Raw genomic sequence first — 14,299 nt, forward strand, 5'->3', positions numbered from 1 at the left:
GAGAGAGAGAGAGAGGATATCAAGAATATAATTGATGGCTGATTGTGGAAGCCAGAAGACAATGAAATGATATCTTTAAAATGCTAAAAGAAAAAAAGAACCCTGCCAATCTAGAATTCGATGCCCAGCAAAATACCCTTCAAAATGGGAAGCAATATAAATGTGTTCAGACAGACAACATTCAAAAGAATTCTACTTGTCACTATTAGACATCCGCACTACAGGAAATTATCTTAGAGTTCTATAGGCTGAAGGAAAATAACCCCTGATGGAACTGCAGGGAGGAACAGCACAACAAAGGGGGAAAATGTATGTAATTGTAGGTGAATATTGACTATTTAAAATAATAATATCTCATAAGATTTTTAACATAAAAATAAACATATGATGACAATAGTCCAGAAATGGGAGGAGACTAAATGAAATTAGCTATTCCAGGGTTGTTGCATTGCTTAAATACTATCTCTGTAAAAGTACTGATTTGAAGTAAGTTGAAGTAAATCAATGATGCATATTCTAATCTCTAGGGTGCCCACTAAAATGACAATAAAAGAATATACAGTTTGAATGCAAATAGTAGAACAAAATTATATAATAATAAAAAACATGATTAACCCAAAGGAAAATGGAAAAGGAGAAATAAAAGTACAAAGGATAAGTAGAAAACAAATAGCAAGATAACCCAACAGTATGAGTAATTACAAGTAATGTACATAGTATAAATATGCTATTAAAAGAGAAGCATCCAAGTGAAACTGAACTCATCAATCTTCCTGAGATTTCAAAAAAAAGAAAAGGATCCAATTTGATAAAAAACAAGATCCAACCCTGCTGTTTACAAAAGGTTCACTTTAATTAGAAGGACACAGAAAGGTCAAAGTGAAAGGTTAGAAAGCAATATGTCATGTAAACACTAACCAAAAGAAAGCTGATATGGATACCTTCATATTAGAAATGTAGACTTTAAGTTCAGAAGTATTCTGAGAGAAAAAGAGGAATTTTTATAATAATAAAATCCCTAAGTCATTGTCTATTTGGCCCAATTCATAGAGTAGACCAGGTTCCAGGTCTTTACTAGCTACGGACTGGCCGCCCTTGCCTATCCCCAGGATGTACTGGCTCCTGACTGGTGGCTTGGCCTCTTCCTGTCACCACTGGAGAGGCAGGTCTTTGTCCCCGACTTGTTGGACAAGCTCGATAGGACCTGCAGCTCCCCAATAGGCCACAATTCATGGCTGATAGACCTTAGGTTACCGTCACTTTATTTCTGTGGTCTCCCTCTTCTGTGCCACAGAGAAAGAAGTGATACAGGCTGGGTCACACTGTGTCTGGGTCTCTCTGTGGCCCTAGTCTGGCCCCTGCCTCAATTGGGAGCTCTGATCTCTAGAACTTTCCTCCTTCAGACACCATTCCATCTCTCCAGCTCCACCTGCTCTTGCCGCATTGTTGGAATCTCTCCCTCTGAAAGAGGAGAACTTTTTTCTCCATCTCTGGCTCCTTTTCCTCCCCATTCTACTGCTCTTCAAGGCCTTGCCCACATGGTTTAACAAGCCTCAGCCACAGCTCTTCCTGGCCAGCCCTAAGCCCTTCTCACCTGGGTGGATTCTGACCCACTTCAGGTCATGACCTGGGCTAGTTTGGGTATAGCCACCACTTGTATTCACCTTGCCCTCAGGAGTCATTGTCTGTCCTGCTGGAGTCTAATGTTCTCTGTCAGACATTATCAGCTGTGGCAGGTGCATGGCACATGATGATCGTGATGAAAGATACTAACTGGTTTTAACTTCAGTGTGCTATGGGGTTGAAGAGAATGAGATCTGCAGACAGGCCTGGGTGCGAATGCCATCTCTGTGATTCTGGACTTGTGAGTTAACGTCTTTCAACATGAACTTCTTCATCTGTAAAATGGGTTAATATTTATTTCCTAGGGGTGTTGTGAGGAGTAAATAAGATGTATGTGAAGTGCTTAGCACAATGCCTGGTACACAGATAATGCTTAATAACACAGACGATAGATTTTTATTTTTGAGGAGCTCAACTATGTTACAAATGTTTTTTTAATTGATGTATAAAGGACATTAACATAATATTAGGCTCAGATGCATAACATAATGATTTGATAATTGTATATATTGTAAAATGATTACCAAATAAGTCTAGTTAACATCTATAACCATACATAGTTACAAAATTTTTTAATCTTGTGGTGAGAACTCTTAAGATCTACTCTTTTGGCAACTTTCGAATACACAATACAATTTAATTAAGTATAGTCATCATGCAATACATTACATTCTTATGACTTATTTATAAGTGGAAGATTGCATCTTCTGACCCATTTTGCCCACCCCCAACCCCTGCCTCTGGCAAACAGCAATCTGTTCTCTGTTTTTTTTTTGTTTTAGATTCCACCTATAAGTGAGATCATATGGTATTTGTATTTCTCTAATTTATTTCACTAGCATAACACCCTCAAGTTTCATCCATGTTGTCACAAATGGCAACATTTCCTTCTTTTTTATGGCTGAATAATATCCCATTGTGTTTCTGTATTGCATGTGTGTGTGTGTGTGTGTGTGTGTGTGTGTGTGTGTGTGTGTGTGTATACACACACACATTTTCTTTATCCATTCATCCATCAATGGGCACTTAGGTTGCTTCCATATCTTGGTTATTATAAATAATGCAGTGAACATGAGGCTGTACACATCTTTTTGAGTTACTGTTTTTTTATTTCAGATAAATACCCAGAAGTGGAATTGCTGGATCATAGGGTATTTCTATTTAAAAATTTTTAAGGAACCTCCGTAATGTTTTCCCCTTACTGGCTGCACCAATTTACATTCCCACCAACAGTGTGTGAGGGCTCCGTTTCTTCACATCCTTGCTGAAACTTGTTATTTCTTGTTGTTTTGATAATAGCCATTCTAACAGTTGTGAATTGATATCTCTTTGTGTTTCTGATTTGCATTTCTCTGATGATCAGATATTAAGCATCTTTTCATTTATCTGTTGGCCATCTGTATGATTTCTTTGGAAAAATGTCTATTCAGATCCTCTGCCCACTTACAAGTACAGAGACTATGTTTCCAGTTTGCTGTGGTTAGGTTTTTCTATGTTTTTATTTTTAACATTTTGGAATATATCATATATACAAAAGTATGCCTTATATAACATATATGTACAGCCTAAATAATAACAATATAACAATAAAATGAACACTTGTACATCTATTTCCCAACTAAAAAATAAACTCCTCAAGCTTCCTGGTATCCTCCTTAATCACATCTCCTCTCTCCACTCCCCAGGTTCCTACTATCCTGAATCATCTGATGTAAGTAGAAGCCATACGGGGAGCGGTAAGGAGACATACCTACCCCAACAGCCAGGGAGGTAGCAGTGGAGGTCTTGTAGGAGCCAGAACTGCCATGCCCTCTCTGCAGTGTCGAGCAGTACCCCCATCTCAAGAGTTGATGGATGTTATAAACTGAATTTTGTTCCCTCAAATCATAAACTAAAGCTCTCCCCCACCAATGTGATTGTATTTGGAGATAAGACCTTTAAACAGGTAGTTAAGGTTACATGAGGGCATAAGCATGGGACCCTAAAAAGTCCCCAGGACTAGTGTCCTTATAAGAAAAGGAAGAGATACCAGGGATGTGCCCACAGAGAAAAGGCCATGTGAGGACAAAGCGAGAAAGCCATTGTCTGCAAGACAAGGAGGGAAGCCAATCAGAAACCAACCCTGCCGACACCTTGATCTTGGACTTCCAGCCTCCAGAACTGTGAGAGAATGCATTTCTGTTGTTTAAACTCTACCTGACTAATTCAGAGGCTGAGTGGGAGACCTGAACTTCTTTTTTTCTTTTAAATTGAAGTATAGTTGATACACAATATTATATTGGTTTCAGGTGTACAAATAGTGATTCAATAATCACATACGTTATATAATGCTCAACACAGTAAGTGTAGTTACTGTTACCATACAAAGTTATTACAATATTATTGGCTATATTCCCTATGATGTACTTTTCATTCTCATGATCTATTTATTTTGTAATCGGAAGGTTGTACCTCTTTATTCCCTCCACCTATCTTCTCTGTCTCCTCACACACTTCTCCTATGGCAACCACCAGTTTAGGGGACCGAGACTTCTAACCCCACCTTATAGTAATGAGGTGGCACCTCCCCTCCTCTGCTGGAGCAGTGTCAGAGGAAGCCAGGTAAAACAGAAGGTATAAGTAAGATCCAGAATCTTATAACATAATACCTAAGATGCGCAGGTTTCAGTAAAAAATCACTTGCCCTACTAAGAACCAGGAAGATCTCACACTGAATGAAAAAAGACAACAAATTGATCCTAACCTCAGAATGACAGAGGTGTTAGAATTAACTGAACATTTTAAAGCAGCTGTCATAAAATGCTTTAATAAGCAATTATGAACACACTTGAGACAAAGGGAAAAAAGAGAAAGTCTCAGCAAAGAAAAAGAAGGTATAAAGAAGAACCAAATAGATATTTTAGAACCAAAAAATACGATAACCAGAATGAAAAAACCCAGTGGATGTGCTCAACAGGAGAATGGAGGGTGACAGAGGGGAGAATCTCCTTCAGAAGAAAGAACTGGAAGAAATTATATTGGTTTTAAAGAAACCCAAATCTGAATAACAGAGAGATGATAGACTAAAAAAAAGTGAACAGAGCTTCAGGGATCTGTAGGACTGTAACAAAAGATCTACTATTTGTGTCGGTGCCTAAGAAGGAAGGAAGAACATACGGTACGGGATGTATTGTGGTGGCCATGTTTGGGACATATAATGGGCTACATCCTCATTGAGCATGGAGTTTTCTGTTTTACTATACTATTCTATTGTGTGATTGAACTACAATATATTCACTCTACTGCAATGGACATTTGGCTGTTTCCTTTTTTTTTTTTTTGCTATTATAAACAGAGCTCTGTGAATATTCTGTTCATGTCTCCAGGAGTGGAGCTGATGGGTCTTTGGGTATGTGAATGTTCACCCTCACTAAATAATGCAAAATTGTTCTTCAAAATGAGTGTAATAATTTTTAGTCCCACATCAGTTTGGTGCATCTCACCAGCATTTTGCCAGTCTTTTAATTTTTTCCAAACCAGTGGGCATGAAATAGTAATTTGTGGTTTTACTTGCATTTCCGTTTTTACTAATAAAGTTGAGTGTAAATTTAATGACCCATTTGTGTTTTCTCTTCTGTGAAATGCCTGCTCATGTTTTTGAAAATTTTTTCTATTGTACTGTCTTCCTAATGCATTAATGGACCTGGCTACAAATATTATTATTATTATTTTTATGTGTGAAAAATTCTGTTAGGATTTGGTTGGAATAAGTAATAAGCTATAGATAAATTGAGGAGAAATAACAACTTTATAGTACTGAATCTTTCTATCTGTGAACATCATGTTGCTCTCCGTTTGGTTTCTTGTTGTCTTCCAGTAAGGTGCTCTATATAATCTTCTACATAAAGGTCCTGCACATCTTGTGTTAGATTTATTTTCAACTATCATATTTTTCATTGTTATTGTAAATGTTCAAATTGCATTTCCTAACTTTATTGCTAATGTTTGTAAATCGTCTAGACCTGTATTTATAGGATATTTTAGATTTATTCCCAGGCTATGGATTGCCTTTTAATTTTGTGAAGAGTGTCTTTTGAAGATCACTGTTTTTAAGCAATTTGAATATGGTGCACCATGCTGTAGTTTTCTTCATGTTTCTTCTGTTTGGGGTTCATTGAGCTTTTTTGTAATCATTGGTAATTTTTATAAATTTGGGAAATTTATGCCATTAATTCTTCAAATCTTTTCCTGTCCTTCCCTCTCTCCCTTCTAGAACCTTAATTACATGCTGTGGGGAAGTTGGGGCTCCTCTGGCCAGGATCCTCACTGAACTTAAACCACCTGATGGTGTAACTGGCCTGTTGCTGGGCTGCCGCTTCCACGCCTTTAGGCAATAAGCTATTATTGTGCTATACGGAGAGCTCGGCCCAGTGCTCTGGGCGGGGACAGAGACGCTAGTGCTCAACCTACCACCGGGAGAACAAGCCGGGTAACAAACCCTTTTACCCCAAAGAATGTTTTGCTGTGAATTTCTTTGGTCACACTGAATCCATAGTGAACTTGTCCGGGGCTGAAACCCACTGGCAAGACAATTGACCAAAGTCGGCAGGGTTCATTGTTGACCAAGGAAAAAGACAGGCTGCCCTTATGGGAGGGGTGCTTCAGCGGGCTGCCCCTGTGAATGGGGAGACAGTGGATCGTCCCCCAATGGGTATGTGGTCTGAGGTGACTGCCTCCTAGAGGGCTGGGCCCCACCCCAGGACTGGAGTCAAGGGGAGGTGACCCCTGAGGCAGCAGGGGTGGCCCTTGGTATAGTCAGCGGATCCTTTGAGAAGCGGAGTGCCCGGGAGGCAGCGGGGACTGTGGGTTGGCTGCTTCTCACAGTTTTAAAAAGGTCTACAGAGGAGACCCAAGGAATGGCGGCACGAGAACATGAGCTGCAGACTTCTGTGGATGCCCTGAGGAAGGAGATGGCCTGGATGTGGGAGGAAGCGGCACGAGAGCGCAGGGAGCAAGGAGCCATTGGAGACGAGACAGCAGCGCTGCCAGGTGTCCTGAAGGAGGAAGAGGCCATCAAGGAAACGGACAAACTCCTGAGGGAAGCACAGGCGGAGGTGGCATGAGAACATCAGCTGTGAGGCATTGAGCTGAAGGTAAGAGACCTGGAGACTGAGCCGGCATTGCTGCGAGGCACAGGAGAAAAGGTAAAGATTGCAGCAGACAGGTGCTCGGGGGAGGGGAGAGAAAGTTGCCATCAGCCCCAGAAGTAGAGGAGCTGGGGAAGGATGAAGGGGTGGTGCCGGAGGCACTGGCCCCTCCTGTATTGAAAGCACGCCCAGTGGTTGTAAAAAATAAAGACCCAGCAGCTGAGAGTTCCCCAAGGAGAGGAGCAGCCCCTCCCCAGGTCGGGGAGCACTCTATGGTGCACCCCTATTCTCAGGCTGAGCTGGTGGCTGTGGGACTTAGGGGTGGATGGGATAGTTCTGTCGGGATCCGAGATGGGAAAGCTGTCTTCCCTGGCAGTGCAGCCCGCCTTGAGGCAGTGATTACAAAATGCAAGGTGACACATACAGTAGCTGAAGCAACGAGAACCCAGAAAGAAATAAGACCTGTTACAGGAGGAATTTGAGGGGCCTCATGAGGGTTACGAGGACCCAGATGTGGGTTGATTTGATACGGGCAGGAGTAGATGAAAGGAAATTAGATGGGAAGCCAAATAGGATCTTCCTGAAGCTATGGCAGCAGCTGAAACCAGAGCAGCAGGTCCAGCCATTAAGACCAAAGAGGCGGAGGTCAGAGACAGAGCCACGCGTCCGGCTTGTGTGTCTGCAGGACTTTTTGCTGGAGAGGCTGGAGAACAATATTCCAGCTTCCTTGCACAGGGACCAGTGCAGAGGACTCAGGGCACATAGAGTGAGAGGAGAGAGTCCTGGAGGGGTGGAGTGTGGATAGAGTGAGAGTTCCTGTGGCCGGGATTCTCACCTGACCCTGGTTGACCAGCTCACTGCACACCTGTGGGCAATACATGGCTGTTGACTCTATAAAAAGAGCTCTGCCCAGTGCTCCACGTGCGACACGATGGCAGGGCTGCAAGGCTGCAGGGGAGCAGAGCAGAGGCTGGAGTGGTGGCAGCGCCGAGGACAGAGGCCCTGGGGACGGCTGTGCAGACAGAGGTGCCCAGAGGCAGAGACCGGCTGGCTGCAATGCAGACTCACTCTGAGTGAATGGGAGTCTAGTGACTGACCTGCCATCTGGAAATAAAGTTAGGTATAAATAACCCTTTTACCCAAAGAATATTTGCTGTCAATTTCTTTCGTCACATTGAATCCATAGCGAACTTGCCTGGGGCTGAAACCCATTGGCAAGACATTCATATGTCTGGTACTTTTTTTTTTCTTGAAAGTATGTCAGATTTATTATTAAGTTGTTAGCAAGGTACCAGCCGGATGACCAAAGTCTGCTGCTTCAGAGAGGGTGTGAGAAGGGGTGCGGGCGTGCGGACACAGATACTTGCTTAAGCAGAACACTGTGTATTCAGGAAAGAATACAGTTCTTTTGGCAAGATCATAGGAACATTACGTCTGTGTCATTTTATCAGTTGTCATGGAGAAACCCTTCATGGCAGGTGGCCTGTCATCAGGAGCAGAAACACATGATCAGGATACAGTTGTATGTGAATTGGAACCATAAGGCTCATTTCCCAGGTGTGTCTTACCGATTAGCAGAAGGCAGGAACTGGTATCATCTCAGACCGGCAGCTGTCTCAGAGCAGCACAGGGGGATTGTAAACAGGCGCAGGCTGCCTCCAGTGCTTTTTCTCAACCTGAGTTGCAGCATATTGCAGGCTGCCCATCCCTCAGTTTGCAGACAGATTTTCCTGGGTAACTTCACTTCTTAGTGGGAATTCCTAGCTGCACATCAGCTAGTGTGGTGTGGACTCCCACAGTGCCAGGACCCCATGTGTTTCCTCCAGTGGTCCCGTCTGCCCATCCTTAGGCCCAGCTAGGACAGAAGTCTCTCCAGGGGTATCTATGGGTTCTTGGGAGAGGTCCCCCTGAGTGCTGCACAAGTGTGCCCCTTTCTGTGCACCTCCCACCCCCACCGCACTCACACTTTGGAGTCCACACCACCAGGAAGGCAGTAAGGATACACCAGGAGAGATGCTGAATCTGGGCTGGAGCCAGACTTGGAGGAAGCTTTACTGCCATCATCCTGAAGTGGCTGTGGACCACAGAGGGCTACCAGCAAGAGGGCCACATCGAGCCGCAACCAGTGAGTGCATCAGATGCCTGTCACCCTTGTTACAAGTTAGAATGCCTGGGGACCACTGGCTGGCAGGCTCCAGGGCATAGTACCTGCCGTTTATCCATTCATCCATTAACAGCCACCTGATTTTCTTCCATGTTTTAGCTACTTCAAATAATGATGCTATGAACATGGAGGTACAAAATTCTCTTTGAGACCCTACTTTCAAATTTTTTGGGTATATACCCAGAAGTGGAATTGCTGGATCATATGATAGTTCTACTCATTTTTCTGAGGAACCACCGTAACTATTTTCCACAGTGGCTATGCCATTTTATATTCCCACCAACAGTACATAAAGGCTCCAGTTTCTCCATGTCTTTGTCAACATTATTATTTAAAAAAAAAATACTAGCCACCCTAATGGATATGAGGTGGTATCACATTGTAGTTTTAATTTTCATTTCCTTAATGATTAGTGATGTTGAGCGTCTTTTCATGTGCTTATAGGCCAAATATATATGTTCTTTGGAGAAATGTCTATTCAGGTCCTTTGCCCACTTTTTGTCAAGTTGGTGTTTTGGTTGTTGAGTTTTAGTTCTCTGTACTCAGTTAACCCTTTAATAACATAGGTTATAACTGTACAGGTCCACTTATACATGCAATTTTTTCAATAGTTATATTGGGAAATTTTTTGCAGATTTGCAAAACTTTGAAAAAACATTTTCTTCTAGCTTGCTTTACTCTAAGGATGCAATATATAATATGTATAACACAAAATATGTAGTAGCTGTTTATGTTATTGGTAAGGCGTCTGGTCAACAGTAAGCTATTAGTAAACTTTGGGAGAGTCAAAAGTTACATGCAGATTTTTTACTACACAGGGAATTGACACCCCTAATTTCCGTGTTGCTCAAGGATCAACTGTATTTTGGATATTAATCCCTTATCAGGTATATAATTTGCAAATATTTTCTCCTGTTTTGTGGATAGTGTCTTTTTTTTTTTTTTCAAGGTAGGAGAGCCAGGGCAGAAGTTTTTATTTAGAAATAAAGTGAGAGGACAGAGCTCCTGGCTCACACCAGAAGGGGACAAGAGAGCCCTGATAGTGTCTTTTAATGCACAAAATTTTTAAATTTTCATGAAGTCCAATTTGTCTATTTTTTCTTTTGTGTATCTGTGACTTTGATGTCATATGCAAGGACTCATTGCCAAATCAAATGTCATAAAGCTTCTGTTCCTAAGTTTTCTCATAAGAGTTTAACTGTTTTAGGTCCCACATTTAGGTCCTTGATCCATTTTGAGTTAATTTTTATATAAAATATTAGATAAGGGTCTTTTGGATGTAGAGTTTTCCCAACACCATTTGTTGGAAAGACTGTCCTTTCACCCACTGAATGGTCTTAGCAACTTCATCAAAAAAATCATTTGACCATCCATGTGAGGGTTTATTTCTAGGCTCCCTACTCTATTCCACTGATCTATCTGTCAGTCTTTATGCCATATGGTATTTGATTACCATATCTTTGTAGTAAGTTTTGAAACTTACCTGTGATGCATAGGATAGGTTTTTCTCTTTTTGCAAAAAAATTAGGATTTTGATAGGCTTCTTGTGAATCCATGGATCACTTTGGGTAGTACTAACATCTTCATAATATCAAACCTCTAATCCACAAACATGGGATGTGTTTCCATTTTTGAAGTGTCTTTTTAAGTATCCTTCAGAAACATTTTGTAGTTTTCATTGTACAAGTAATTTACACCTTGATTAAGTTAATATCTAAGTATTTATTTTATTTTTGATGCCATTGCAAATGGAATTGTTTTTATTATTTAATTTTCATATTTTTTCACTGTACTTAGAAATGCAACTGATTTTTGTTAGTTGACTTTTTAATTCATTTGCTACTTTGATGAATTCATTTATTAGCTTTAACACATTTTTTTAATTTTTTTATTATTTTATTTTATTTTATTTATTTTATTTTTTGAGAGGGCATCTCTCATATTTATTGATCAAATGGTTGTTAACAACAATAAAATTCAGTATAGGGGGGTCAATGCTCAATGTACAATCATTAATCCACCCCAAGCCTAATTCTCGTCAGTCTCCAATCTTCTGAAGCGTAACAAACAAGTTCTTACATGGTGAACGAATTCTTACATAGTGAATAAATTCTTACATGGTGAACAGTGCAAGGGCATTCATCACAGAAACTTTCGGTTTTGATCACACATCATGAACTATAAACAATCAGGTCAAATATGAATATTCATTTGATTTTTGTACTTGATTTATATGTTGATCCCACATTTCTCCCTCTATTATTATTATTATTATTTTTATTTTTAATAAAATGCTGAAGTGGTAGGTAGATGCAAGATAAAGGTAGAAAACATAGTTTAGTGCTGTAAGAGGGCAAATGTAGATGATCAGATGATCAGGTGTGTGCCTATGGACTACATTTTAACACATTTTTATGTAGAATCTTTAGGGTTTTCAAAATATATTATCTGCAAGCAGAGATAATTGAGTACTTCTTCCTTTCCAATTTGGATGCCTTTAAGTTCTCTTTCTTATTTAATTGCTTTGGCTAGAACTCCAGTACACTGTTGAACAGAAATGGTGAAAGTAGACATCCTTGCCTAGTTCCTGACCTTAGAGGTAATGCTTTCAGTTTTTCACCACTGAATATGATGTTCACTGAGGGTTTTCCATATATGGCTTTTATCATGCAGAGATCGTTTCTGTTTACTCCTATTTTGTTGAGTTTTTATCATTAAAGGGTTTTGAATTTTGTCAAATGATTTTTCTGCATCAGTTGAGGTTATAATGTGTTTTTTACCATTTATTTTGCTGATGTGGAGTATTGATCAATTTTATTATGTTGAACCATCCTTGCATTCCAGTAATAAATATATTGGAGTACAGTCTTGGGGTCTTGGGGTATCCTTTTAATCTGTTCCTGAACTCTGTATGCAAGTATTTTCTTGAGGATTTTTACATCAGTGTTCATAAAGGATATTGGTCTGTAGTTATCTTTTCTTGTAGTGTCTTTGTCTGGCTTTAGTATTAGGCTTATGTTTGTCTCATAAAATGAGTTTAGAAGTATTTCCTACTCTTCAATTTTCTGGAAAAGTTTGAGAAGTAAAATAAATTACACAAAGAAAATGAAAAAGCCCACAAACACATGTAGGATTAATAACATGCTCCTAAATAATCAATCGGTCAATGACTAAATAAAAACAGAGATCAAGCAATATATGGAGACAAATGACAACAATAATTCAACAACACAAAATCTGTGTCATGCAGTGAAGGCCGTGCTAAGAAGGAAATATATTGCAATACAGGCCTAGCTCAGGAAAGAAGAACAATCCCAAATGAACAGTCTAAAATCACAATTAATGAAACTAGAAAAGGAAGAACAACTGAGGCCCAAAGTCAGTAGAAGGAGGGACACAATGAATATTAAAGCAGAAACAAATAAAATTGAGAAGAATAAAACAATAGGAAGAATCAATGAAAGCAGTAGATGGTTCTTTGAGAAAATAAACAAAATAGATAAACCCCTAGCCAGACTTATCAAGAAAAAAAGAGACTCTGCACACATCAACAGAATCAGAAATGAGAAAGGAAAAATCATTAAGGACACCACAGAAATACAAAGAATTATGAGAGAATACTATGAAAAATTATATGCTAAAAAACTGGATAACCTAGAAGAAATGGACAACTTTCTAGAAAAATAAAACGTTCCAAGGCTGACCCAGGAAGAAACAGAAACACTGAATAGACCAATTACCAGCAAAGAAATTGAATTCATACTCACAAAACTACCTAAGAATGAAACCCCTGGACCAGATGGTTTCACTGCTGAATTTTATCAAACATTTAGTGAAGACCTAATACCCATCCTCAAAGTTTTCCAAAAAGTAGGAGAGGAGGGTACACTCCCAAACTCATTCTATGAAGCCAACATCACTCTAATACCAAAACCAGGCAGACACCACAAAAAAATAAAATTACAGACCAATATCCCTGATGAACATAGATGCAAAAATACTCAACAAAATATTAGCAAACCAAATTCAAAAATACATTAAAAAATCACCCATCATGATCAAGTGGGATTCATCCCAGGGGTGCAAGGGTGGTACAAAATTTGAAAATCTGTCAATAGCATCCACTACATCAACAAAAAGAAGGACAAAAACCACATGATCATCTCCATAGGTACTGAAAAAGCATTTGACAAAATTCAACACCCATTAATGGTAAGAACTCTCAATAAAATAGGTATAGAGGGCAAGTACCTCAACATAATAAAGACCATATATGAAAAACCACAGCCAACATCATACTTAACAGCAAGCAGCTGAAAGCTTTTCCATTAAGATCATAAGCAAGACAAGGATGCCCACTCTCCCCACTTCTATTCAACATAGTTCTGCAGGTCCTAGCCACAGCAATCAGACAACACAAAGAAATAAAAGGCATCCAGATTGGCAAGGAAGAAGTCAAACTGTCCCTGTTTGCAGATGACATGATATTGTACATAAAAAACTCTAAGGACTCTACTCCAAAACTACTACATCTAATATTGGAATTTAACAAAGTTGCAGGATACAGAATTAACACACAGAAATCTGTTGCATTACTATACACTAACAATGAACTAGCAGAAAGAGAAATCAGGAAAACAATTCCATTCACGATTATATCAAAAAGAATAAAATAACTAGGAATAAACCTAACCAAGGAAGTGAAAGACCTATGCCCTGAAAACTACAAGACACTCTTAAGAGAAATTAAAGAGGACACTAATAAATGGAAACTCATCCCATGCTCTTGGGTAGGAAGAATTAATATTGTCAAAATGGCCATCCTGCCTAAAGCAATCTACAGATTCAATGCAATGCCTATCAAAATACCAACAGCATTCTTCAATGAACTAGAGCAAATAGTTCTAAAATTCATATGGAATGAGAAAAGACCATGAATAGCCAAAGCAATCCTGAGAAGGAAGAATAAAGCAGGGGGAATTATTCTCCCTGGCTTCAAGCTCTACTGCGAAGCCACAGTAATCAAGACAATTTGGTACTGGCACAAGAACAGACTTATAGACCAATGGAACAGACTAGAGAGCCTAGATATAAAACCCAAGCATATATGGTCAATTAATATACAAAAAGGAGCCATGGATATACAGTGGGAAAATGACAGCCTCTTTAACACCTGGTGTTGGCAAAACTGGACAGCTACATGTAATAGAAATAAACTGGATTATTGTCTAATCCCATACACAAAAGTAAACTCAAAATGGATTAAAGACTTGAATGTAAGTCATGAAACCATAAAACTCTTAGGAAAAAACAGGCAAAAATCTCTTGGACATAAACATGAGCAACTTCTTCATGAACATATCTCCCCGGCAAGGGAAACAAAGGC

This window comes from Manis javanica, chromosome 8, assembly GCF_040802235.1.
Source record: "Manis javanica isolate MJ-LG chromosome 8, MJ_LKY, whole genome shotgun sequence".
Lineage (NCBI taxonomy): Eukaryota > Metazoa > Chordata > Mammalia > Pholidota > Manidae > Manis > Manis javanica.